At 43.4% G+C, this 14826-nt stretch overlaps 1 pseudogene; it reads left to right on the top strand.

Moving 5' to 3' along the window:
* LOC111978584 (integrin beta-3-like) overlaps positions 1–14236 on the top strand; it is a 42495-nt pseudogene extending 28259 nt beyond the window's left edge.
* The last annotated feature ends 590 nt before the right edge of the window (positions 14237–14826 follow it).

Below are 14826 nucleotides of genomic sequence, written 5' to 3'. Positions count from 1 at the left end.
ACATACAGTTGAAGTCAGAAGTTTACATACACCTTAGCCAAATACATTTAAACTCAGTTTTTCACAATTACTGACATTTAATCCTAGTAAAAATTCCCTGTTTTAGGTCAGTTAGGATCACCACTTTATTTTAAGAAATGTCAGAATAATAGTAGAGAGAATGATTTATTTCAGCTTTTATTTCTTTCATCACATTCCCAGTGGGTCAGAAGTTTACATACACTAAATTAGTATTTGGTAGCATGGCCTTTAAATTGTTTAACTTGGGTCAAACATTTTTCGGGTACCTTCCACAAGCTCCCACAATAAGTTGGGTGAATTTTGGTCATTCCTCCTGACAGAGCTGATGTAACTCAGTCAGGTTTATAGGCCTCCTTGCTCGCTACATGCTTTTTCAGTTCTGCCCACAAATGTTCTATAGGATTGAGGTCAGGGTTTTGTGATGGCCACTCCAATACCTTGACTTTGTTGTCCTTAAGCCATTTGCCACAACTTTGGAAGTATGCTTGGGGTCATTGTCCATTTGGAAGACCCATTTGCGACCAAGCTTTAACTTCCTGACTGATGTTGCTTAAATATATCCACATTATTTTCCTACCTCATGATATCTATTTTGTGAAGTGCACCAGTCCCTCCTGCAGCAAAGCACCCCCCAACATGATGTGCCACCCCGTGGCTTCACGGTTGGATGTGTTCTGCAGCTTGCAAGGCCTCCCCCTTTTCCTCCAAACATAACGATGGTCATTATGGCCAAACAGTTCTATTTTTTGTTTCATCAGACCAGAGGACATTTCTCCAAAAAAGTAAAGTACGATCTTTGTCCCCATGTGCAGGTGCACACCGTAGTCTGGATTTTTGATGCCGGTTTTGGAATAGCAGTGCTTCTTCCTTGCTGAGCGGCCTTTCAGTTAATGTCGATATAGGACCTCGTTTTACTGTGGATATAGATACTTTTGTAAATGTTTCCTCCAGCATTCTTCACAAGGTCCTTCACTGTTGTTCTGGGATTGATTTGCACTTTCGCACCAAAAGTACGTTTCATCTCTAGGAGACTGAACGCAGTCTCCTTCCTGACCGGTATGATGACTGACGTGGTCCCATAGTGTTTTATACTTGCGTACTATTGTTTGTACAAGTAATGAACGTGGTACCTTCAGGCATTTGGAAATTGCTTCCACAAGGATGAACCAGACTTGTGGAGTTTCTACAATTTTTTTTTCTGAGGTATTGGCTGATATCTTTTTGATTTTCCATGATGTCAAGCAAAGGAGGCACTGAGTTTGAAGGTAGGCCTTGAAATACATCCACAGTACACTTCCAATTGCCTCAAATTATGTCAATTAGCCTATCAAAGCTTCTAAAGTCATGACATAATTTTCTGGAATTTTCCAAAGCTGTTTAAAGGCACAGTCAACTTAGTGTATGTAAACTTCTGACCCACTGGAATTGTGATACAGTGAATTATAAGTGAAATAATCTGTCTGTAAACAATTGTTGGAAAATGACTTGTGATCATGCACAAAGTAGTGTCCTAACCGACTGCCAAACTATAGTTTGTTAACAAGACATTTGTGGAGTGGTTGAAAAACTCGTTTAATGACTCCAACCAAAGTGTATGTAAACTTCCGACTTCAACTATATAATATATATATATATTATTATATTATATATATATATATATATATAATATATATATATATATATCCATTTGATCTTGAAGAATATAACTTAGAAATGCCTCATGATTTTAGTTTCAACTGTCATACTCCATAAGAACCCAAAATGTAAGCTTGTTTTTCTCCAATGTTTGTAAACATTGTAAATGTAAACAAACTCTGTATAGCCTCATAACATGGTTAAAACAATCATTTTAATATCATGGATGGTCAGTCRTTGCATCCATAGCTCTGTCTATTAATCTGAGTGGTTACATTTCTCCAGGCCCATCCCTCAGCATTTATCAAAACAGAGGCGGGGTGTCCGTTTTGTTATCGTTTCATCTGTGGATTTGCCCTTTAAACAGCTGCATATTATCAAGATATCAAAGTGTCACCAACAAAAAGGTTAACAACAGGCCTATTGCAAATGTAGCATATGGCATTCATTTTTCACATGTAAATAGCACTTTCAGTAGTGCTCAAAGCATGCCATTCCATGAGCACAGCATTTATTTTTCAACTCGAATCAATGAGCCRAATCTGTCCTCCATGACAACAAAATCATAAACAACAGAGTAGGGCTGAATACACAAATCCTTAGTTTTGGGGTTATGCTCAGGTAAAACAATTTGGCTAATCTATACTTCCATATTTCCAAATTTAGCATCCATATATGGCCAGCTATGTAAACTTAAAAATGTATTTATCCTGCAATAGATGTGGTTCAATTGATAACATACATTTTTTACTTCTTCTAATGCCTCTTAAGGGGAAAGTAATCTAAAAGTAACTGAATGTAATCAGATTACGCTACTGTGTTTGGTTAATCCAAAAGTTATGTTACTGATTACAATTTTGGACAGGTAACTAGTAACTGATTACATTTAGAAAGTAACCTACCAAAACCCTGCCCAAGACACAKACTTTACTGACCTACATCCCCTTCTCTAGAACCACATATTCACATTACACATTCCTCCCGTGTGCTACCCATCTACTCACTGCACTAACCTCTTCTACCTCCACACCTCCACCCTTCTACTCCTCCACCCAGGTCTCCTTCAGCGTGGAGGCGCGGGCGCGCGGCTGCCCCAAGGACAAGCGCAAGACGTTCGTCATCAAGCCTGTGGGCTTCAAGGACTCTCTGACCGTCACTGTCACCTTCGAGTGCGAGTGCAAGTGCCAGGCCCACGCCGAGCCACTCAGCCCTGTCTGTAACAATGGCAACGGCACCTACGAGTGTGGCATCTGCCTGTGTGACCCGGGGCGACTGGGGCCGCGGTGCGAGTGTGCCGAGGGTGACTACAGCACCACGGAACAGGACCGGTGTAGTGTCCCCTCCACCGTGGGCATTGGGGGTGCAGGGGGTCCTGGGGCAGCGGTGTGCACTGGGAGGGGCGACTGCGTGTGCGGGCAATGCGTGTGCCACAGCAGCGACTTTGGCAAGGTGTGGGGCAAGTTGTGCGAGTGCGATGACTTCAACTGCCTGCGTTACAAGGGCGAGCTGTGCTCAGGTGAGAGGAGAGGGAGGGAGGGAGGGTTTTCAAAGTGCTTAGTGCCTATAACTACAGCCCAGACTTGTTGCTGGTGTGGTCTGGCCACGTGTTTACATTTAAGTTAGCTGGGAAATTAATTTCTGGCAAGTTCTATAAATGTATAGGTATTTCAGTGTTTGTGGCCTACAATCTTTCATCACAATCTGACCTTTAATAATTACCTTTAGACAACTTCTGTAACACTTTTTCCCCCCCCAAGATTAACTTCTCAAAACAAATTCAGTTGTTTCTGTCAGAGTTTCTGGGGGAAAATCTGTGAGCTTTTTCCAGGCCAGTACTAGCCATCCTCAATCCTCACCTTACTGAAGACCTCATATGGGAGGAATTACCAACAATAACAGCCAGCCAGACTCTCTCTCACTCTCTCTCTCTGTCTGCCCCTGTTCTGCCCAGGGCTAAGGGCTAGCTCCATTCACAACAAACATGTGGCTCTGTGCTGTGAGCTGCGGCTGTGTGGGCTAAGACATGCGTTCGACTGGTGTGTTTGTGTTTGAGCTGAGCTACTGAGGTAATGATAGAACAAGTGCCTGCCAAGCTCCGACTTTGCATATGTCACGGAGAAAGAACAAGTAGTTAAAGGTTTATTGTTTGTGTGAAAGTAGTTAGTGTGGGTTGAGTTTTAGCTAATAAGGCTAATCAGGGGGTCTTACATGCTTATGTATACATTATAACTGCACCACAAGTTTAAGTAAGCTTTAAATAATGTGTTAACAGTAGTTCTTACAGTAAGTAGTTAGTGTGGTGTGAATTTGAGCTCAAGTTTGGGTGGTTCAACGAAAGCAAATTTCTAGTGTATGACCATCCTTAGAGTTTCGCTCTAATGCTAGAGGTCATTAACTGTAAGCGATGCCAGAGTGGGTGCCTTGTGAGGTAAGGCAACAAGGCTGCTGAACACAGGGAACACATGTAAAGCCTACATTATCTGTGCCCCTGTCAAATAGTGGATTAAGGCCTTCTGTAATGCTGGATTTTGGGTACTGTAAATCTATTCACTTAGTGCTCTGATAACTCTTAATTCAAAGCGTTACATTCACTGAAATCCACTCACAAGCACTATGTCACTAGCTTGTATCCCATATTCCTGTATCCCCTCATAACCAACATCATCACTGCAAGACATGTACCCTGCCTGCTTAGTTGTACATTCACCCTCTCCAATCCAATTCTCACAACCTTATTTGCTCTATTCCCCAAAGTGCAATGATGATTGAGAAAATACCTCTCTGCTTTGTCATTGGCTGATGCTGTCATAGAGCTAAAAATAAACCTGGTCTGGTAAAAGGGGCCTGAGGTAATGAGCTGGAAATGCAGTTGATGTGTGTGTGTGTGTGTGTGTGTGTGTTATGTATTGTTCAGAGTGGGAAACAATGCCCACATAACATAGTTTTAGAGAGAAGCAGTTAGAGAATGGCATAATGACAGGAGAGTGGTGGTTGGAAGGCTTGTGGTTTCCTTAATGTTTGTTTTTGACAAGTCATTTTGTTATCCAGGCGGTTCACTCACTTGCTCCCATTGTTTTCCTGTCCTATTGTTTATCTGGAGTCTGGTTTGTGGTGATAAACCAACAACAACAGATGTATGTTCTGCACTGTAACTGTCTTACTGGCACTGGGTCCAAAAAAACACACACATATACATGCACACATGCACACACACGCATGCACACACAGGCTAAAAAAGCACCCAGACACCGCTGACACACCATATTTTATGTTCTAGAGAAACAACAATGGAATTAGTTCCACTTCCAGCGCTCCAACTATTACAGAAACAGGACTTGCTACTTCCCAGTATTTGACTTAAAATTCCTGGAATTCCTCACCATTCCAATCCCTTTTTTCCCCAGACGGATTTAGGGTGGATGAGCGATTTTTGATAACACCCAAGAATGCTTTATAGGGTTCAATGCACTTCGTCCAAAATGGTACCCTATTCCCTATTGAGTGCACTACTTTTGACCAGTGCCCACTTTTGACCGGGGCCCATAGGGCTCTGATGAAAAGTAGTGCACTATATAGGGAATAGGGTGCCATTTGGAAAATAGACAATGTGTGTGGAATGTATGGCAAATCTCCTTATGTAATCAATGATTTATCAAATATGTTGTCAAGAGATTGGAAATGCAAATAGATTGTTGATGAAATGACTGTATTCAACATGGTTCAGAAATAGTGTTCATTCGTACCAATCTCTAATGTCACATTCACTGGGATTCATCAAAAAGTGCACAGAAATATTATAAACTTCTGTAAATATATTATAGGAAGAACACATTTGAGACTATAGTCACCTGAACGATTACCCATGTTTTGACTTTCTCCGCCCCTCTCAACTTTCCACCCTTCCTTCTCCCTCAACCCTACTCACCTTTCTCCACTCTCCTCTCTCACCTTCCTGTCTTTGCTATACCCTCTTCTTCTTCTCTTCCCTCTATTCTTCCCTCACCCCCATCACCCATATTTCTGCATCCTCTCTATCCTCCTCCCCTCTTCCTTCCTTCCTTCTTTCCTTCCCTCTCGCTCTCTCCTCCCCAGGCCACGGCACCTGTGACTGTGGGTTCTGCCAGTGTGACTCGGACTGGCAGGGGGAGAACTGTAACTGCTCCCGCCGTACTGACACCTGTATGTCCAGCCTTGGCCTGCTGTGTAGTGGCCGGGGCCAGTGTGTGTGCGGGGCCTGCGAGTGCACCCAGCCGGGGGCCTACGGGGCCACGTGCGACAAGTGCCCCACCTGCCCCGATGCCTGCACCATGAAGAAGTGAGTGTGGTATCCACACACACAAAGAAAAGGTCTACAGTGTTGTACCTAAGAAAAAGTACTGTACAGTTCAACTCAGACTAAACTGACTCACAGACAGTTGAGTCATTGAATAATTGTAATAATGTAATTGCCTCGTGTTGAGAAGAACGTGAGTAATAGATGCTGACGCGCGCGCGCGTGTGTGTGTGTGTGTGTGTGTGTGTGTGTGTGTGTGTGTGTGTGTGTGTGTGTGTCTGTGTGTGTGTGTGTGTGTGTGTGCGGACTGGTACAGAGAGTGTGTGGAATGTAAACATTTCAAGCGAGGGAAGCTGTTTGATGACAACACCTGCACCCGCATCTGCAGAGACGAGATTCAGCTAGTGGACGACCTTGGTAAGACAAATCCATTTCAAATCCAATTTGATTTAAATATCCCTACATTCACAAAGTACTTTACAGTAACCCAACCTTGACCCCCAAAGCAAGCAGCAGCACAGTAGTAAGGCAAAACTCCCTAGAAGGAAGAAACCATGAGTGGAACCAGACTCAGAGGTGGGGCCCATCCTCCTCTGACTGTGCCAGGTCGAAGTTTGGAGTACAAATGACCGGCTAGTCCACACAGTTCACAGCATATGTGACCAACAAAGCCAAATGGTTGTCCATTTAGGCAAATAAGACACCAAATCATTGACTGAAAAACACGCTTCAAACCACCTCTGTTGAATATCCAACACGAATACCCAAATGAACATCATGACGCTGTCTTGAGATTGTCACTAGCATGACACTATTTACAGTCAAGATGGCTGACATTGTATCAAGATGATTCCCTACTCCTTCTCTCTGCCTCCCAGAGTTCCATGATAAAAATGCTGTGAACTGCACCTATAAGGATGAGGATGACTGTGTGGAGCGCTTCCAGTATTATGAGGACGCCAGTGGCAAGTCCATCCTATTTGTGGTCAAAGAGCCTGGTAAGAATCATACACACACACATGCACACACACATATTTGAGGACATCTTTTGTGCTCACAAAATGAAAAATGTTTTTTTCCAAAATGCTAAACTTCAGATTTTAGTAGAAGTGTGTTTGAACTAAAAAACGAATGTTTTTTATGTATTATTTTATTTACCAAATGTAAAAGTCACCACAAGACACTACAACCACAAACCAACACAACCAGGCCCACTCTCTTTGGAGCCTCGTGTTGAATCAGTGCTCCCTTTTGATCCCACCTACCCCCATCCATCGCCATCCATCCCCATCCATCCATCTGCTTGTTAAGCGGCCATGTTGAAAGAGTCGTCGGTTGCAAAAAGCTGTTAACAGCCAGAGCCCGCAGAGAAAGCCTGTCCCTGGGCCTGCTTTTAGTGGACCCACGTGTGGACCCTACCTTGTAAAAAGACGCTCGTAAACAAGCACCCGGCTCCCGAGGAACTCGCTGACGCTTCACAATCCTCTGGGGAGGAAGGAGGGATGAGGGAGAGAGAAGTGGGGTGGGGGGGTAGTGGTGGTGGGGAGGGAGGGAGGGGGGGAGAGAGAGACAAAGAGAGAGAGAGGGGGGGGGGGAGTGGTAGGAGAGAGAGAAAGAGAGAGAGAGAGAGAGCAAAATGGAAAACACTAAACAGAAACAGCCATGTTGAACCTGCCTCAAATAGTCGTCAAAAGTATTTTGGGTTGTTTTAGGTTTAGTTGATGTGTAGGGCCTGCCAGAACTGGAATTCCTGAAGTCCAACTCACATAAGCAGAGGTAGAATAAACAAACTTTTGGTTAGCACAAAATTACTATATCCTTCACTTTCTATGTGTACACTCAAAAAGGTGCTATCTAGAACCTAAAAGGGTTCTATAGCTGTCCCCATAGGAGAACCCTTTGAAGAACCCTTTTTTGTTACCGGTAGAACCCTTTTGGTTCCAGATACAACCCTATTGGGTTCCATGTAGAACCCTTTCCCCAGAGGGTTCTACATGGAAGCCAAAAGAGTTCGACCTGTAACCATAAAGGGTTCTCCTATGGGGACAGCTGAAGAACCCTTTTGGAACCCTTTTTTTCTAAGATTGTATACTCATACGGTATATATTGCCATAAACAATGCGTGTTTACAATCTGAAACATCATCCCATACACAATRGGTACAGACTCATACGTTTTATAAACAGACACAAATGAAACCCGAGCCTGGTCCCAGATCTGCTTGTGCTGTGTAGCAACGCCTATGTCAATAGTGTAGGAGTTGACTAGACAGCACAGACAGATCTGAGACCAGGCTAAATAAAACCAACTTGTGAATCAAAATGTATTCTGATGAGGAGTCATATCACCCATTCAAAGCCATACAAAGACACTTGAAATGCTGGAATGGGGTAAGACTTACTTCTTTAAGTCGTGACGCGGCACAACAAAAAAATAACTTTTAACCAGTGTTACTATGTCCAATATTTAAAATCATATCCTATAATCATATCCTAACAATGTCCAGGCTCATCTTATTAGACCATGAAGATGGGATGATGGATAGAGCAGTGAGATAAGAGAAGTGAGTAGGAGAGGTAGAGCGACAGGAAATTGAGTTAGAGCAAGGGAGGTATAGAATGAGAAGAATGATGCATAGAGGGGAGGGAAATCGGAAAGGTGGGAGCAAAGAAGTTGCTTTGATGTAGCTGTAAAAGTACACCCATGCCTGCTTCCTCGGGAATGTTGCGCAACAAACGCGCGCGCACACACACACACACACCCACAAACAAACGCACAGACACACACACGGATGGACCCAAACGAGAGACCAGAATGAGGGAGAGTAGGTATAACTCATCTGGTATAGGTCATCCCTTCCTCATGTTCATCACCAGCCGTTTCGCTATGTAAGGGATAATCAAGGAGGGGCTATGCGTTCTATGGAAAATCATGCACGACGTGGAAGGTGTGTTCCACGAGGCGCTAGCGTAGTGGCACTAACCTTCCACGGAGTTGCATTATTTTCCAGAGAACGCATAGAGCCACGAGTTGATTATCCCCGGGTATAATTTAACACATTTGCTGATAGAAATGTGTTCAGTTGCCGGTAGAAATGTGTTCAACATCCACTGAAGTAGCTAACTTGCAAGTTTACTAGATCGCTACAGTAGTTGCCTTGGTAACCAAACAAACAGACTTGCTAGTTTAGCTAACCAAACCATAAATCCTAGTTTACTGTTATGAAAATATAATTCAACAATGCCCATAATGTTTTCGATTCAACTTTGAGTTCGACCTGTAAAAAAAGCAGCTCAAACAAAGAACATGTAAGAATGAACTTCACAGCCATTGAATTAGACCGTGCATTATTTAAGTGATAATGCCTGAGAAGCTGGTGTTTGAAGGATATACGGTGCATTCGGAAAGTATTCAGATCCCTTGACTTTTTCCACATTTTGTTACGTTACAGCCTTATTCTAAAATTGAATAAATAGTTTTTTTCATCAATCTACATACAATACCCAATAATGATAAGGCAAAAACAGGTTTTTAGAAATGTTTGCACATTTATAAAGGAAAAAAAATGGAAATATCACATTTATAGAAATATTTACTATGTTGAAGAACCTTTAGCAGRGAATACAGCCTCAGGTCTTCTTGGGTATGACGCTATAAACTTGGCACACTTGTATTTGGGGGGTTTCTCCCATTCAACTCTGCAGATCCTCTCAAGCTCTGTCAGGTTGGATGGGGAGCGTCGCAGCTATTTTCAGGTTTCTCCAGAGATGTTCGATCGGGTTCAAGTCCGGGCTCTGGCTGGGCCACTCATGGACATTCAGAGACCTGTCACGAAGCCACTCCTGCATTGTCTTAGCTGTGTGCTTAGAGTTGTTGTCCTGTTGGAAGATGAACCTTCACCCCAGTCTGAGGTCTGAGTGCTCTGGAGCAGGTTTTCATAAAGGATCTTTCTGTACTTTGCTCCATTCATCTTTCCCTCGATCCTCACTAGTCTCCCAGTCCCTGTTGCTGAAAAACATCCCCACAGCATGATGCTGGCACCACCATGCTTCACCATAGGGATGGTGGCAGGTTTCCTCCAGGCATGATACTTGGAATTCAGGCCAAAGAGTTCAATTTTGGTTTCATCAGACCAGAGAATCTTGTTTCTCATGGTCAGAGTCCTTTAGCTGCCTTTTGGCAAACTCTAAGCGGGCTGTCATGTGCCTTTTACTGAAGAATAGCTTCCTTCTGGCCACTCTACCATAACGGCCTGATTGGTGGAGTGCTGCAGAGATGGTTGTCCTTCTGGAAGGTTCTCCCATCTCCACAAAGGAACTCTGTCAGAGTGACCATCYGGTTCTTGGTAACCTCCCTGACCAAGGCCCTTCTCCCCCAATGGCTCAGTTTGGCCGGGCGGCCAGCTCTAGGGAGAGTCTTGGTGGTTCCAAACTTCTTCCATTTAAGAATGATGGAGGCCACTGTGTTCTTGGGGACATTAAATGCTGCAGGAATTTTTTGGGTACCCTTCCCCATATCACTGCCTCGACACAATGTCTCAGAGTTCTACGGACAATTCCTTCGACCTCATGGCTTGCTTTTTGCTCTAACGTGCACTGTCAACTGTTGGACCTTTATATAGATGTAACAGATGTGAAATGGCTATCTAGTTAGCGGTGGTGCGTGCTAATAGCCTTTCAATCGGTGATGTCACTTGCTCTGAGACCTTGAAGTAGTGGTTCCCCTTGCACTGCAAGGGCCACGGCTTTTGTGGAGCGATGGGTAACGATGCTTCGTGGGTGACTGTTGTTGATGTGTGCAGAGGGTCCCTGGTTCGCGCGAGGGGACGGACTAAAGTTAAACTGTTACATTGATGCTGTTGACCCGGATCACTGGTTGCTGCGGAAAAGGAGGAGGTCGAAAGGGGGGTGAGTGTAATGGATGTGAAATGGCTATCTAGTTAGCAGTGGTGCGCGCTAATAGCCTTTCAATCGGTGACGTCACTCGCTTTGAGACCTTGAAGTAGTGGTTCCCCTTGCTCTGCAAGGGCCGCGGCTTTTGTGGAGCGATGGGTAACGATGCTTCGTGGGTGACTGTTGTTGATATGTGCAGAGAGTCCCTGGTTCGCGCCCGGGTCGGTGCGAGGGGACGGACTAAATTTATACTGTTACATAGACAGGTGTATGCCTTTCCAAATCATGTCCAATCAATTGAATTTATCACAGGTTGACTCCAATCAAGTTGTAGAAACATCTCAAGGATGATCAATGGAAACAGGATGCACCTGAACTCAATTTCGAGTCTCATAGCAAAGTGTGGGGTGGATTTCACCTGAATAAAGGATAAATAAAATGTACATCCCTTGGTTGCCCCTCTTCCCCCAGACTGCCCTAAGGGTCCAGACATCCTGGTGGTGCTGCTGTCCGTAGCCGGGGCCATCTTGGTTCTGGGTCTGGTCGGCCTGCTCATCTGGAAGCTGCTGGTCACCATTCATGACCGCCGTGAGTTCGCCAAGTTCGAGGAGGAGCGTGCTCGCGCCAAGTGGGATACGGTAAGAGGCTGCATCACATCCGGCCGTAAGTCCCATAGGGCGGCGCACAATTGGCCCAGTGTCGTCCGGGTTTGGCCGGAGTAGGCCGTCATTGTAAATAAGAATTTGTACTTAACTGACTTGCTTAGTTAAATAAAGGTTAAATTAAAAGAAAGAAAAAAAAGAGGGCACATGCACACACAATATTGTGCACACACACTCTTGGCTTGCTAGGCTGAAACCAACCCATAGCCCATGGGTGGCCAACAACGCCAGTCCTGGGGAGCTGCAACCATTCAACTGGGCACAATCTTCCATTTAGAACACAAGTAGATTCATCGGATGTGGGATTCAATTAATCAGCCAGATTTCTATACTTAATTTTGAATTTGAAGGTGTCACAGTGCAAGGCTATGAACTACCAGGTATACCATGGTGTCTACTGCTCCCCTACCATACAAGGCAATGTATTAAAGAAGGCAAGAATATCATACATATTTGTTCATTTGTGTTGTTGAAACTTCTATTGTTTGGTTGGAAGCATAGGTCGGGTCTCTCTCTCACTCTCTCTCTCCTACTCTCTCTCTCTCATTATGCTTTTTATGATTTTTTTTGCTGCAATGTTCCTCCCTATACAGAAATGAAAGGCAGCCTCCACTCCCCAGGGGTGGCTTGGTTGGCACTGAAATTAGCTAACGCTACTTAGCTTTTACAGGCAGTGGCAGGGGCTGCCTCACACACACACACTCTTCCCATCAGACGTCCCGTCCTGACCTCATCTGGAGTCCCTAATCCTGCGCATGGGATGCCAGATCTCCCATAATCCTCCTTGCTTAAATGTGCTCAATTTGTTGTAACTCGAGTGCCGGGCAGCATGTGAGCCACAGGAGTGGTAGGTGTACCATGTGTCTGAAGTAAGGCTACTGTTCAGAACTCGTCATAGAGCTCCTGAATTGAGGCCCACGTTCAACTTACGACCCACGTTCAAGTCAATTCAGGAATGGGTGGATCTTGAACTCTAATGCACGTTAATAAATTCCTGAAATGAATTTCAGTTCATCAACTGAATTGACTTGAGCTGAATTGTAGTTGACCCCATAACATTCATTCTGAAACTCTCTGTTTTGAATTGTAGGGCCATAACCCCCTGTACAAAGGAGCCACCTCAACCTTCACAAACATCACATACAGAGGCAACAAGGACTGATGGAAACCAGGATCACTGAAATGACTGCATCATTTGAAGGATCACTGAAATGACTGCATCATTTGAAGGATCATTAAAATAACTGCGTCCCATTGGATTCTTTCACTTTCCTCTGGAATGTTACGATTTCATGTGCTGACTCTACTGTCACAAGACGAAGATGTAATATTTGTGTAGTGGTTTGTTGTACATATGTATTTAAACGATACCAAATATGTTTTTCGGAGGCATTTCAACATTAACTACCATCAAGTTCTATCAAAATCCATAAATATAACTTAGGCTGTCCATTAATGAAAGTAAAGTAGGCTACATTGAGAGATAAATGTACGACAGTAGACGTGACTCAAGTAAGGCACATTACTTTCTTTAGTGACAGAGGAAAAGCGAAGGACAAATAGAATAGAAGAGGACTGGCCACCCCTCAGCCTGGTTCCTCTCTTGGTTTCTTCCTAGGTTCCTGCCTTTCTAAGGAGCTTTTCCTAGCCACTGTGCTTCTACATCTGCATTGCTTGCTGTTTGGGGTTTTAGGCTGGGTTTCTGTATAGCACTTTGTGACAACGGCTGATGTAAGAAGGGCTTTATAAAWACATTTGATTGATTGACTGATAATGATACTCATAGCATACGCATGACATCGCTTACTCATCAGCTTGTTGTAATTTCCTGTTTGTAAGAGTCTGGCATGATAAGCACATTGTCCAAATAACATTTCTGAGACGTGGTTTAGCGATCTGTCACTTTGCTAAAACAGAAAAACGCCTTTGGGTTCTCTCGCATTCTCATTTCACAGATCAACAGTTTCCTTCAGCTGTTGACATTGACTTGCAACATATCTCTCAGATATGCCAAAAAATTATGCTTAAATGTTTTTACGTCAGCTTTGGTGTATATTATGATTCTATGTACCGCACATTGCCCGATATCCATAGCGTATTAGAGTAGGACTGCTGATCTAGGATCAGATCATAATGAATAAGATTACATGGATATGGGGAATCTGATCCTAGATCAGGACTCCAACTCTGAAATTACCTATTGGTAAAGAGGTGTGGCGTCTTTGTTTGTATGTGAAACCAGCACTGTCTTCTTACATTCCCAGTTATTGTCAATATAATGTTCAGCTATACCATTCTTCAGACACAACACCACAAATCATCTATCAATCACATGAAAACATTTACTCCTTTGGTGGAAGCATCATAATCAGTGTCTTGTATTCATAAATGTGACGTGTTATTAAGATATTTGTTCACTGTATATATTGTTGCACTTGTTTACTTTAATCAACTGCCCTTGTTGATTATGGGTCAGTTAAGCTGTCAATCATCTGTAAGACTTAACTTTAACTGGACCTCCAGCCAAGATTTCCCTGACTCCGGACACTGTTTTTATTTGCTCAAAACATCCCCATTACCAGAAAAGGAAGGAAGCACAGAGTACGCTCTTACTCTTACTATGATGACATCATTCCATATCAAATTCACAGGGTCTGCGTTGTAAAAAAAAAAAAAATGTAATTATTTTACATTGTTTTTCATATCCACTTTTGCAAGGGAACCATTTAAATAAATAAATAATGGATACTGAATTTGTCTGATATCTATTTCTTATTATACACTGGGTGGTTCGAGCCCTCGAATGCTGATTGGCTGAAAGCTGGGGCGGCAGCGTAGCCTAGTGGTTAGAGTGTTGGACTAGTAACCACAAGGTTGCAAGATTAAATCCCCGAGCTGACAAGGTACAGCTGGGGCAGATCTGTCGTTCTGCCCCTGAACAAGGCAGTTAACCCACTGTTCCTAGGCCATCATTGAAAATAAGAATTTGTTCTTAACTGACTTGCCTAGTTAAATAAAGGTAAAATATTAGACCATATACCACGAGTGTGACAAAACATTTATTTTTACTGTTCTAATTACATTTATAACTAGTTTATAATAGCAATAAGGCACCTCAGGGGTTTGTGTTATATGGTTAAGGGCTGTAGCCAGTGTTGCATCATGCGGAAGAACCGCCCTTAGCTGTGGTATATTGGCCATATACCACATCCCCTCGGTCATTATTGCTTAAGTATGTAATTGTTGTAAAGTTAAATATAGCAGAACACTGCATGCAAAATGATTGGCTACTGGGTTTTAAAGTTAATAACAACTTTCATATTGCGCTATGGAGAGTGCATGA

The sequence above is a fragment of the Salvelinus sp. IW2-2015 genome, linkage group LG18 (genome assembly GCF_002910315.2).
Source record: "Salvelinus sp. IW2-2015 linkage group LG18, ASM291031v2, whole genome shotgun sequence".
Classification (NCBI taxonomy): domain Eukaryota; kingdom Metazoa; phylum Chordata; class Actinopteri; order Salmoniformes; family Salmonidae; genus Salvelinus; species Salvelinus sp. IW2-2015.
The sequence above is the reverse complement of the archived record's forward strand: the minus strand, read 5'-3'. Positions and strand labels throughout refer to the sequence as shown.